This window comes from Neovison vison, chromosome 7, assembly GCF_020171115.1.
Source record: "Neovison vison isolate M4711 chromosome 7, ASM_NN_V1, whole genome shotgun sequence".
In the NCBI taxonomy this organism is placed as follows: Eukaryota; Metazoa; Chordata; class Mammalia; order Carnivora; family Mustelidae; genus Neogale; species Neogale vison.
The window spans coordinates 32841188-32854004 of NC_058097.1; positions in this window are offsets into that span (position 1 = coordinate 32841188).

Sequence of the window (12817 nt, forward strand, 5' to 3'; positions counted from 1 at the left end):
GCTCACTGGTTTCTTTCCTTCCTCTTACCTTCTGCAGCCTTTCTCCACACAACAGCCAGAGGGAGCTTGTAAAAGTACATCAGGGGCACCTGGCTGGCTCAGTAGATAGAGCATGTGACTCTTGATCTCCAGGTTGTGAGTTCAAGCCCCACACCCAGCAGGGCGCCTACTTAGACACAGAAACAGTAGCAACTAAGTTCATCAATCAGACTATCCCACCTTCCCAGGTGGAAACCTTCTACAAGTTTCCCCTGCAACCAAAACGCAATTCTGCAACCCCCAGCATGATCTGGCCCTGTGTCCCTGGCCAACTTCAAGTCGTAATGCTCTTACTCTCTATGCCTTCTTTCCTGTCCTGGAACTCAAGCCTGTGTCTGCTTCAGGGCCTTTGCACTTGCTGCCTGTCAAAATCAGGCAGGTGAACAGATGTGTGTATCTGGGTGAACGTGAGCCCTCCGTATGCATGGTCTCATCCAGTCCCCACAGGGCTCTTCGACAATCATCGTCCTGAGGATTCAGAGCAGGATGTCTGACTCCACGGCCTGTGCTCTTGAATGCAGTGTGATGCTGTCCCTCAGATCTAGGTTCTGGTGCGGGTCTGCCAGAGCAGTGACCTTGGTCAAGTGCCTGCCTGCCTGCCCTTCTGACTCCAGGCCTATTAGCTGAGTGTTCCCGACGTCCCTGCAGCTCTGCTGATCCAAGGGGTTCTCGGGTGTAAATGCTCCCTGGGGAAGACTTACGTTTGGGATGTTCTTTTTTTTTTTTAATGATTTATTTATTTGAAAGAGAAAGAGAGAGAGAGCGCGAGCACACTCATTAGTGGGGTGAGGGGCAGAGGAAGAAAGAGACTCTCAAAGCAGACTCCATGCAGAGCCCGGCACAGGGCTCGATCCCATGATCCTGAGATCACAACCTGAGCTGACACCAAGAGTCACAGGCTTAACCGGCTGAGCCATTCTCACGGGAACCTTGCCAACCTGCCCCACCGCACTTACTGTTGGATTATAAATATATACGTTTATTAACATCTGCTTTCTCTTATTTCCTTTCTTAATTTAGGTGGGGATTTATGAATTTCATTTGAGGACGATGAACAGGGTATGACACGATAGATGATATCAAAGGGGGGGCTTTCTGTCGTGGGTGGTGACAGGGTCCGAACAGGGGCCTGGGGCACAAGGTAGGGGCCGGGCTCCGGCACGCGGGGCTGCTACTGGCGGCTGGTGTCTATGCCTACACCGGAGAGGGAGTCACGCTGGTGTACACACGGCTAAAAATTCAGGGAGCTGAACCCTGCAGAGGGGATCCCTTAACTGTGCGTAAACCACACCGGTTTAAACAGGAGCGCCTGGGTGACTCAGTCTGTGAAGCAGCTGCCTTCGGCTCCAGGCATGATCTCAGGGTCTGGGGATCGAGCCCTGCATCGTGCTCCCTGGTCATCAAGGAGTCTGCTTCTCCCTCTCCCTCTGCAACCTCCACCAGCTTGTGCTTGCTCTCTCTCTCTCTCTCAAATAAATAAAATCTTTAACAAAAAATAAAGGGGGTGATAGATGTGAAATAAATAAAAGGCACGGAAAGACCGCACAGGAGGCAAGGGCTGGGCTAGCAGCCTGTGCGGTGCCCTTGGCCTGCCTCACGCCTGACGCTCTCATCTCCTCCCTGCCCCCACCTCCTGAGCTCCCTTCGTCTGTCCTGCCCGGGTGCCTGGGACACAGGCTGCCTACAGTGGTGTTTGTTGAACGAAGAAGCGCCCACTGAGCTCAGGAGGAGGAACAAGGGCCGAGGCTCATTCTTTTTTTTTTTTTTTTTTCCCAAAGATTTTATTTATTTATTTGACAGAGAGAGAGATCACAAGTAGGCAGAAAGGCAGGCAGAGAGAGAGGGGGAAGCAGGCTCCCCGCCGAGCAGAGGGCCCAAGGTGCAGCTCGATCCAAGGACGAGGAAATCACGACCTGAGCCGAAAGCAGAGGCCCAACCCACTGAGCCACCCAGGCGACCGGAGGCTCATTCTTTAAAGATTTTATTTATTTATTTGAGAGAGAGAGACAGTGAGAGAGAGCATGAGCGAGGAGAAGGTCAGAGAGCAAAGCAGACTCCCCATGGAGCTGGGAGCCTGATGTGGGACTCGATCCCGGGACTCCAGGATCACGCCCTGAGCCGAAGGCAGTCGTCCAACCAACTGAGCCACCCAGGCGTCCCAGGAGGCTCATTCTTTAAACCAGGACAAGGTGCACATTCAGAATCTGCAAGTCAAGAGGAGGGGGAGGGGGAAGCACCGTGTCCCCTGCGCACTGCCTGTGCCAGGTGCTCCCGGGACTCCTGCTCGAAGGTCAGCTCAGGTAATCGTACCCTGGAGGCTGGTACCTGGGTGGCACTGGGTTAGAGGTGCGGACCGGAGCCCGCAAGAGTGGGGCGCAGAGCAAGGGCTGCACCCAGGTCTGCCTGCCTCCAGAGCCCAAGCCTTGGCCCTCACTTTCCCTGCAGCTTCTTGCTCAAGTAGAAGCTGAGAAACGAGATGACAGCTCAGCCCCACTGTCTTGAGGCTTCCTTACCTCCCTGTGCCGGGTTCTCAAATGTCTAGTCTTTATTTTATTTATTTATCTAAATTATTTATTTGATTAATTGACAGAAAGAGAGAGAGAGTGCACAAGCAGGCAAAGTGGTGGGCAGAGGGAAGGGAAGAAGCAGGCTCCCCACTGAGCAGGAAGCCCAATGTGGGGCTCGATCCCAGGACCCTGGGATCATGACTTGAGCCCAAGGCAGCCACTTAACCAACTGAGCCACCCAGGTGCCCCAATGTCCAGTCTTTAAATTTGATTTCCTTATCAGCCAAGATATAGATACGTCTGACCTTTGGTTGCCGTATTCTCAAAATACGCTTTTCCATGAAAGCAGGTGAGACTACAGTCAGACCCAAGACAGCACCTCCTGACTATATATGATAATACACTGTTCTGGGTAGGTCAGCTGTGGTTGGGAGGAAAGCAGGGCCGGGATCCAGGGAGATCTGTGGTCTCGTGGGCCCAGATTCTGACTCTCCATGAACTCCTGGCTCTTAGGACCCACCTCGGAAAGAGTGAAGCCAGCCAGGCATGAGGCCTCCTGGGACCCAGGTCCCTGTGCTCCCCGGAGCCGCAGGAGCCCAGGAGACCCAGAGGGTACATGAGGGGAGAGAGATAATGTTGGTAAACTTTTCCAAGCAATTTTCCGGTGGCCTGCTGCTTCTCTGGGCTCTGTCTCCCAAAGGTGCAAGGCCCTGGGGAGGGGGCTGTGGGTGATTGGAGCCTGGCAACTTCCAAGCAAACTATGTGTCCCTTAGGGCTCCTTCCCAGGAGGACCCTTGACCCCAGAGCCTCACTTTCCAGTCCTTTCCCTCAGGAACTTGTCCCCTCCTGGGCCGGGGCCCAGGTTGCTGGGCAGAGGCCACCAAAGACCCTGGGGACCAAAGGAAGCTTGGAGAAAGCCCCAAGGTCTGCTGCTCCAGGGGCCCGGTTGCCAGGCCCTCCCACTCCAGGACCAGAGTTGAACTCCCTGTGCTCCTGAAGGGTGGGGGCTCCCCCGGGGCCATGAGTGGCCTGGGTGGAAGATAAATATGGCGGAGTTAAAGCAGGCAGGAGGGATCTTACAGGAGCAGCCTACGGGTGCCTCCTAAACACGGAGCAAAGTCCCCACCCTCAGGGAACTGACAGCCAGGAAGTGGGCCAATGACAAAAGTGATCAGAGCTGTGGTGACAGTCATTAGAGTGGCTTGGCAGAAAGCAATGAGGTGGGGGAATAGACAGTAGGGGGACCAGGGACAGCCTCTCTGAGGAGGGGCGCTTCCACAGGCAATTGCCCCAGGCAAGTGCAAAGGCCCTGAGGCAGGAAGTGCTGGAGAAGTTCTGGGTGAAGGAAGATGGCCAGAGTGTCAGTGCATGGAGGTCGGGAGTGAGGTCAGCAGAGCCTGTGTCGTGCTGGGCCAGGCTAGCCATGGGCACAAGATGACTATTATTTTAATTGTCAGAGAAGCCACTTGGAGGTTTGACCGTCTCAGTATTTGGAGAACATTGTCCTGGAGGCTGTAAAGGGAACAGGTTGGAGGAGCTAGTGGGGGAGACCTGTTAGGGTAAAGGATGGACTGGGGGTGAGGGTCCCTGAAGACCCTCGAGGTCCTTTAGGTACTTGGGACAATGCTTGAGTTTCCTCTTCAGTCTTCATGGCAACAAAAGGGCGACCTGCTGAGGCATTTGCACCTGGGATTTACCTTGCTTTATAATCTGTGGGGTTTGAGGGGGGGGCCTAGGCAATTGTTAAAAAATAGTTCTGCTTCCCAGAATGTAGGGAACAAGAAGGGACGGGACTCCACCTCTGACTAGGGAAGGCCAGGGCAATGCCTGGCAGCTAGTCAGAGGGCACCACAGCTGGCCTCACCCTCAGGGACAAAGCCCAGTGGAGGGGGCGGGGAAGGCTGCTTTCCCCATTGGCCCTCGGGTTGAAAAGTGGGCACTTAACGGGAGCTAGTGTCTGAGGTGGGAGCTTGCCACCACGATCACTGTCCAACTGATAATAATCCTCTCTGCAGGATGCACCGGGGGCAACAGCTTGTCCCCGCCTGTTTCCGGACTGTCACCAGAGTGACCCGGTCTCTCATCGCCAGGGGCCAAGAAAAACCCAGCTGTAAGTTCTATAGAGAAAGATCTCAAGTTGGGTCTGGTGCAAGGTGGAGGAATAGCTTGGTGGGGAGCGCGGAAAAGGTTGAAAAAGGTGAAGCTGTAGGCCAAGACTTCACTTTTCCAAAGGCTCTGGAAAAATCGGGATAAAATAACAAAGAGGCAGAAGAAGCCCCTTACAGGTGCTTAAAATTCAAACTCTGGGCTTTTCCCTTCATGAGGCTGGATGGTGCTGCCAAGATGGGAACTCCAGGAGAGCATGGAAGGGTCGGCGGCCCTGAAATCTTCTGGCGAAAGAAACCCGAGGGTCAGTAATGGCTCAGGGCAGCATCAAGGTGAAGCGTGTGGGTGTGGAGCAAGCACCCCGAGTCTGCAGAGCTGCTCGGTCAGGAACACCCGTGGAGACAAGACCTCGAGTGCAAATGGTGATTTAGGGGTGACCTCAGGGAGCACTAGGAGGATGGTGGGGAATCGGGGGGCAGGGAGGGAACGCCATACAGCGTGGGTTTTTGAGCAATTGGAGCTCATCCCTTTGGGGAGATCTGGGCATGAATGTACAGCGTGTCCCCGAGGGTGGGGGGCAGCTGGGATGTTGATACCCCGACTCTCACCACCATGGATGGAAGGCTGCTCGGAGGGCTGTTAGCTTGGCAGTACCCAGGTTGGCTGTGTACATGGGCAGCGTCCCCTCGGATGACCAGAGAAAGACCCCGGCAAAGAGACGGAGCTGCTGGCTGTTGGAAGTCACGCCTTCGGGCACTGAAGTGACTCGGGGCAGGTTATGGGCAGTGCATCTCAGCGTCCCTGATGGTGAGTTCCTTGGCCCAAGCCTCTGTTGCTTAACCTGTAAAATTATAAAACAAAGAGCAACCGTGTTTCTACAAAATCAGTACAGAGCGCCGTCTTCTGGGGTGATTGTGAGGCTTAATGAGAGAATGCTGTGAAGCGCTGACTTCTGCATTCGGCCCACAGCACATGTCTGTGTTGGGTTCTGCATTCCTGGAGGTAACGGGTATTTGCCGAAAGTCTCTGGTGCCAGGCCCTGGGCCCGCAGGTACAATGACAACGTAAACCCAGCTGCCTGCCTCCTGTGCCCTACTGTGGAGCTCAGATCCTCACGAGGATGACTGACAAGGAAGGCCAGAGAAGGACAGGTATGACAGGGCCACAGGAGGGCAAGGTGGGTCGGCATGGGAGCCCCAAAGGAGGCCTCCGTTAAACCTGAGGAAAATGCCATGTTGGAGACCCCACACTCACCCCGGTGTCTCCCACGAATCCAACATGGCCCGTTTTTTGAGGTTATTTAGGATGATTTGATAGTTATCTTTTGTATTCCTAGGAGGAGCTGAGCCTAGGGTCCTCTGGCTCAGCTGCCGCCATCTTGTCCTCCCCTCCCCGGCATGGCCCTGATTTGGGCCGAGCAGCTTTCAGTTTGTGCTTAGGGACCAAGTGGTAAGAGAAATACAAATCTCAAAACCCTCGATTTTCCCTGGTGCAGGGATGAGTTGACACTGTGAGGGAAATGAAGGCCTGAGCCAGACTGTGGGCAGATCAGTCTCTTGGCTAAGATAACTTCCCTCTCCTTCCTCCTCTATTTCCCTCACTAAGGGTTGGTCTCAGATGTGAAATGAGAAGTGGTGGAATTGCGGCTGACATTGTGGACACTGGCCTGCTGCCCCTCAACACCCAGCATCATGGGCCTACAGGGGCAGGGCCTCCAGCCTCCAGTCCCTAAGTTCTCTGGCCCCTGGAGCCCACTTGGGCTGAGGGCCAGGCAGGCCAGTGGTGGTGAGGAGTCAGCACTCCCCGTGAGCAGCTCGTGCTTCTAGGGCATACACCGGGCATTCTCAGGATTCCCTGGGTTCCCAGCAGGTGCCCGCCCCACCTCAGTCACCTGCACAATGACACACCCTCTAAGGCCTCACATCCCTATTCCCCTGATGTGCCTCTGAGCATTGCCTCCTAACTATTCACTTGCCCACTTGGCCTGGGATCCTTGTCTCGGGATTTCCTTGGGGGTGGCGGACCCAGGCGAAAAATAACCAGGAACGGGGACACTAACTTGGCTTTGTCCCCTCAGTTCCTTTGTTCTCCTCATGCCTTTCCTCCGTCAGCCACACAAGACCCATGTGAGGCCCCAAATGAGTCAAATTATGCTCAGTGAGGCTCTTCACACCTTTACCCACACCATGCCCTCTGCCTGGATTGTCTTGCCTCCTTCCTTCCCTTGGCAAACTTCATGGATCTGCTTGCTTCTAGAAGACTTGTTCTTTTCTGTGTCTGACTTACTTCACTCAGCGTAATGTTTTCAAGGCACATAGGTAGGGTAGCACGTGGCAGAATTTGACTTTTTGTAGGACTAATGTTCCCTTGTATGGATCTGCCATATTTATCCATTCTTCTGTTGATGGATATTTGGGTTGCCTTACTTTTTAACAATTTTTTATTTTTTTAATTTATTTTCTTTTGATGTTATTTATTTATTTGAGAGAAAGAGAGAGAGAGAGGGAGTACATGAGCAGGGGGAGGGGCCCAGGTTGAAGCAGACCCCGCGTAAGGGGGGGGACCCAAAGCGGGACTCCATCCCAGCACTCCGGGATCATGACCTGAGCTGAAGGCAGACCCTCAACTGACTGAGCCACACAGGAGCCCCTGGACTCGCTTACTTTTTAAACTCAGCTCTGTCCTAAGCAGCATTATCCATAAAAGCAAGAGTTGGATGGGACATTTTGTTTTGAATACCCATGAAAATAAATCTACAAAGCAAGAAAATAAAAATGTGTCCAGGGCCCCTGGAGGGATCCCACCTGCCGCTAGGGCTTCTCCTGCCCCTCTGGGCATTTACAGGACAAAAGCAAGCTTCCCCCATGGCCAGTCTCGAGGTCTTGCCAGAGCAAGGTGCATTTCCAGCAAACCTGGAAATGGTTTGCTGATGGCTTTAGGCCTGAGGCTCAGAGTCTGCTTTGGCCGGAAAGATGCAGAGCTGTGCGTCTTCAACAACCTAGCAGTCTGGGACCTTACGTCCGGACCCACCTGTGCTGGGACTGGGGTTCGGTGTGTGTGCGCGGAGCCCCATTACATCATCACCGCCCGGTCCCCCCACCCCCTTCCGCCTTCCCTGAGCCTGACAAGTCAGTGCTGCCCAGTCTGACCCCCAGCGGCCAGCCCCTGGGGTCGTCGGCCTGCAGGCTTTCGCTGGGCACAGGAGCCCATGTTGCCATCCATAGAGCAGACCGAAATGCCCGAGAATTAATGGCCCGGGATGGCTGTCCCCCAGGACTGAGTCCCAGCCACCTTCAGGGGTAACACGCTGGACAATACACCCTTTAGTGGCTGCTGTCCCCTCCCTGTCCACGTCCTCCCCCCTCCTCCTGGGGGTATTTCCCGAGACCCTCCCCTAAGTGAACAACTTAAACTGAAACCCGGGTCTCAGCCTGTGCGTCCGGGGGGACGCACGCTAGCGCCCCGGAAAACAGTTCATTTTAGCGGGGCCTCCACACCCAGGAAACACGGTTTTTCTTCCCAGTGGCTTGCAGCGCTGTGATTGGGGTGGAGCTGCGGGAGGACCCGAAGCGGGCCAGCTTTCGGGCGGTCTGTTTTCCGCAGGGGTTACCCCAACTGGATAGAGCTTCTCAAAGAAGTGGAAACATGGTAATTAACATATGAAATCCTTACTTCTGATGTTATTAAATTTGTTACGCTTATACAGCGCGGAGCATATTGAAAAGACAAATTAAAATGTTATGTGTTAATAAGCTTGGATTAAATTGGGTTTTGAGAACCCGGGGAGGCGGAGTTAGTCCCACACGGATGCTGTGTAAGGGTGTTCAAGGAGCCTTTTCCTCCCGGAGAAGCTACTGCCTCTGAAATTACTCGAAAAGACACAGGATCTTAAGAGCATCCTTCCCGGTCTGAACGTATAGGAAGATTTGTGAGTGTGTTTCTGTCGAGTGTATGTTTAGAAGTGGGTGTCTCTACACTTCAGTCCCCTGACAGGAGTGTGGAGAAAGGAAGGGGGAGATTAAGGAAGCTCTTGAGGGGCACCTGGGTGGCTCAGTGGATTAAGCCTCTGCCTTCCGCTCAGGTCATGATCACAGGGTCCTGGGATCCAGCCCCACATCAGGCTCCCTGCTCCTGGGGGGAGCCTACTTCCCCCTCTCTCTCTGCCTGCCTCTCTGCCTGCTAGTGATCTGTCTCTCTGTCAAATAAATAAAATAAAATCTTAAAAAAAAAAAGTAAGAAAGAAAGCTCTTGGGGTGCCTGGGTGGCTCATGGGATCCAGCCCCACATTGGACTCTCTGCTCAGCGGGGAGCTTGCTTCTCCTCTCTCCTCTCTCTGCCCACCTCTCTGCCTCCTTGTGATCTCTCTGTCAAAAAAAAAAAAAAAAAAAAAAAAAAAAGCAAGCAAGCAAGCAAGCTCTTGAAAGGAAGGGAAAAAAACAAACCCACCCACTTTCTGCAGAGTAAGTGCTGGGAGCTGGATTCACAGACGTGAGGCTTTGCCCTCCATCCCACAAGCTCTGGGTGACAGGTGTCCCAAGCTCGGGGGACTTGAGTGAGCAAGCTTGGTCCAGGATAGGGCTATGTTGTCCCCGGCCCTTGGAAGGATGACATGTGGAGAGCCTCAGTTAGAGGGACTCAGGGTAAAAGCCCGAAGACTGCTCTCTCTCAGCAAGGTCCCCCAGGACGCTCTGGCCAGGCCCAGCAACTTCTTCACAATTGTCATCCCATTTCTCATGGGCTTGGATGTCTCTCTACCTTGGTCTCGCCTCCCTTTTCTTTTCTTTTCTTTTTTTTTTTTTTTAAGATTTTATTTATTTATTTGACAGAGAGAGATTACAAGCAGGCAGAGAGGCAGGCAGAGAGAGAGAGGAGGAAGCAGGCTCCCTGCAGAGCAGAGAGCCCGATGCAGGACTCGATCCCAGGACCCTGAGATCATGACCTGAGCCGAAGGCAGAGGCTTTAACCCACTGAGCCACCCAGGCGCCCCTCGCCTCCCTGGCTGCTCCTCAGGGCCCCCCATCCAGTGCCCGTCCTCCCCTAACCTAGCCCCCATGATGCCTTCCCTACCTTGTGTTTCATGTATCCAAATATCCAAGCTGGGGTCTGGGGAACCTGTGGTGGGTTACCCCCGCCATGCAATGATCACCCTCAAGCTGTGCAGCATTAACACGGGAAACATTTTTCATCTCCCACATATTCTGTGGGTCAGCCCTCTGGGAGCGGCTGAACCGGTTGGGTCTGGATCAAGATCTCACACAAGGGAACTGTCAAGATGTCAGGGTTTGGTCACCTGAAGATTTGATGGCTGGAGGAGGTGTTTCCGAGATGACTTACTCACCTGATGGCTGACAGGCCTTCAGCCCTTCCCATGGGGATCTCTCTAGAAGCCTGCTTGAGTGTCCTCATGACATGGCCACTGGCTTTACCCAGAGCCAGTGATCCACGAGAGAGGGAGAGAGAGAGAGCAGGAAGAAAGCTGTGATGCCTTTTGTGATCTAGACACATATCGTTATTTTTACCATATTTGATGCATTAGAAGCAAGTCACTATGGATAGCCCACACTTGAGGGGAGGGAGCTAGCTTCCCCATTGGGAGGGAGGGGTGTCAAAGGGCTTACAGACAAACTTGGAAACCATCACAGATGCTTCCCTGCCACATCTGTCTTTTCTACATCAGACCAGCTTTAAATGTTAAATGGTGAACATGACTTAAAAAAAAATCATAGAAGGTATACAGATTCACTGCAAACAATTCAGCAAGCATCGAAAAATAGAAAGTACGGACAAACCCCTCTCCTCTAACCACCTAAATAACTTCTATTTACAACTTAGGCTTTTCTATCCAGACTTTTTTCTGTGCACAGTCGTGTTGGTTACGTGGGGGCAGGAACGGTGTTACCAGAGACCCGCAGACTGGGTGGGGGTTGGAGCAATGGGAGAGGGGCCACCTGGAGCTGTGACCTTAACCTCAGGGATTCAGCCACTGCCAAGACCACAGAAAGTCAAAGAGGGGCCCGAGAACTAAATACTCTGGCCTCTCTCTTCTCCTGTGTTTTGATCTCCTCCAGGGGTCCACCCATGGCTGAGACACAGGGAGTCAGAGAGCAGGGGAGTCCCCGGAGATGTGCTCTGGTGCAGTGAGACCAGGACTCAGGAGGAGGAGAAGGGTGAAAAGTATACATAGAGGGGGGCAAAGGGAGAGTCAACGGCGCAGCAGGTAAGTACCTCTTAAGTACACTCGGGTTCTTTTTAATGTGATTTTGCGTTGTTGCCTTTTTTTTTTTGTAAACTAAACTTTAAATTCCATATGGCAAGAATGTCCCCAAGTGGCCAGACAGTCTTGGAAATCATGACATTTCATGGCAGCGGAGCATCCCAAGGACTGGTACTTACTGACCTCCCCTGTGCCTGCCCTCTTCTTCCAGCACTTGCCCCTCCCTTGCTGATCAGTGTTCCCCTCTGTGGCTTTGCTTCCTCCAATCCATTCTCCACCTGTCTCCGGTGGGATTGGCGCATGACTCAGGACTGCTTATATTATTTGTCCTGCTTAAGACCCTTCCCTGGCTTCCCACTGCTCTGGGGATGAACCCCAGGCTCTTCCCTGTGTCTGCCAAGAGCCTCGTCTGGCCAAGGCAACCCAGGATCCAGCCACATGGGGCTCTGCGGGTGGGATGCAGTGAGTACAGTGGGTAGGGCCTGGACATCGGAGTCAGGCTGCCTGGGCTCAGTCTCAGCTCTGGTACAGGCCCACTCTCTCTGACTTTGCTCTGACCTTGGGTAGGAGGGGACTCGGATTTAATCCCCGAAGAGAGTTCGGAATGGTCTTTGGGGTATCGTAAGCACTCAGTACCTCCTTAAGGGGATCCATCCCCTCCTTAGGATGAAGGCTCCCTGAACACACTGAGAAGTTCTCAGACATGACCTTCCACAAGAGCCGGGATCCCGGCCTCTCCTCTTGAATTGAGTGGGCTGAAGACCGCTTCAACCAATAGAATGCAGTGGGAATGGTGCTTTATGACTTCATTTCTTCCTTTAGGATTTTATTTATTTATTTTTAAAGATTTTATTTATTGGGGCGCCTGGGTGGCTCAGTGGGTTAAGCCGTTGCCTTCGGCTCAGGTCATGATCTCAGGGTCCTGGGATCGAGCCCCACATCGGGCTCTCTGCTCAGCAGAGAGTCTGCTTCCCCTCTTTCTCTGCCTGCTTGTCATTTCTCTCTGTCAAATAAATAAATAAAATCTTAAAAAAAAAAGATTTTATTTATTTATTTGACAGACAGAGATCACAAGTAGGCAGAGAAGCAGGCAGAGAAGCAGGCACAGAGAGAGGAGGAAGCAGGCTCCCTGCTGAGCAGAGAGCCCAATGCGGGGCTCAATCCCAGGACCCTGTGATCATGACCTGAGCCGAAGGCAGAGGCTTTAACCCACTGAGCCACCCGGGCGCCCCTTCCTTTAGGATTTTATTTGTTGATTTATTTATTTTGAGAGAGAGAAAAGGAGAGAGCTGGAGCAGGGGGAGGAGCAGAGGGAGAGGGACAAGCAGACTCCATGCTAAGTGGGAGCCCCATGCGGGGCTCGATCCCACAACCCGGAGATCATGACCTGAGCTGAAATCAAGAGTCAGATGCTTAACTGACTGAGCCACCCAGGTGCCCCGAAGCTTTGTGACCTTGGAGGCCAAGTGACAAAAGGGAGTTCGGCTCCTATCTTTTCCACTGGAATCCTCCTAAGTAGATCCCTAAGCTTCCAGTCTAACTGTGCTGCCATGATGTAAGGAAGCCTGGGCTGCACAGACAGATGGTGGGCAGGCCTGCTGCCTGGCCGACCTCGTCCTTGTGTCCTCCTGGTCCAGGGACAGGCCTGTGAGGGAGATTTCAGAGGGCTTCAGCCCTCGGTCTGGAGTTGCTCCAGCTGCAAGGTTTCTAGCTGAGGCCCTGGACATGGAGCAGCAGAGACAAGCTGTCTGCACTCTGCCTTGTCCAAATTCCTGACCTGCAGAGTCCGCGAACATGACAAAATGGTTGTTTAAAGCTGCTAAATGCTCTGCCTTCAGCTCAGGTCATGGTCTCAGGGTCCTGGGATAGAGCCCCGCCTCAGTCTCTCTGCTCAGCGGGGAGCCTGTCTCTCTCTCTCCCTCCGCCTGTTTCTCTCTCTCTCCCTGCCTTT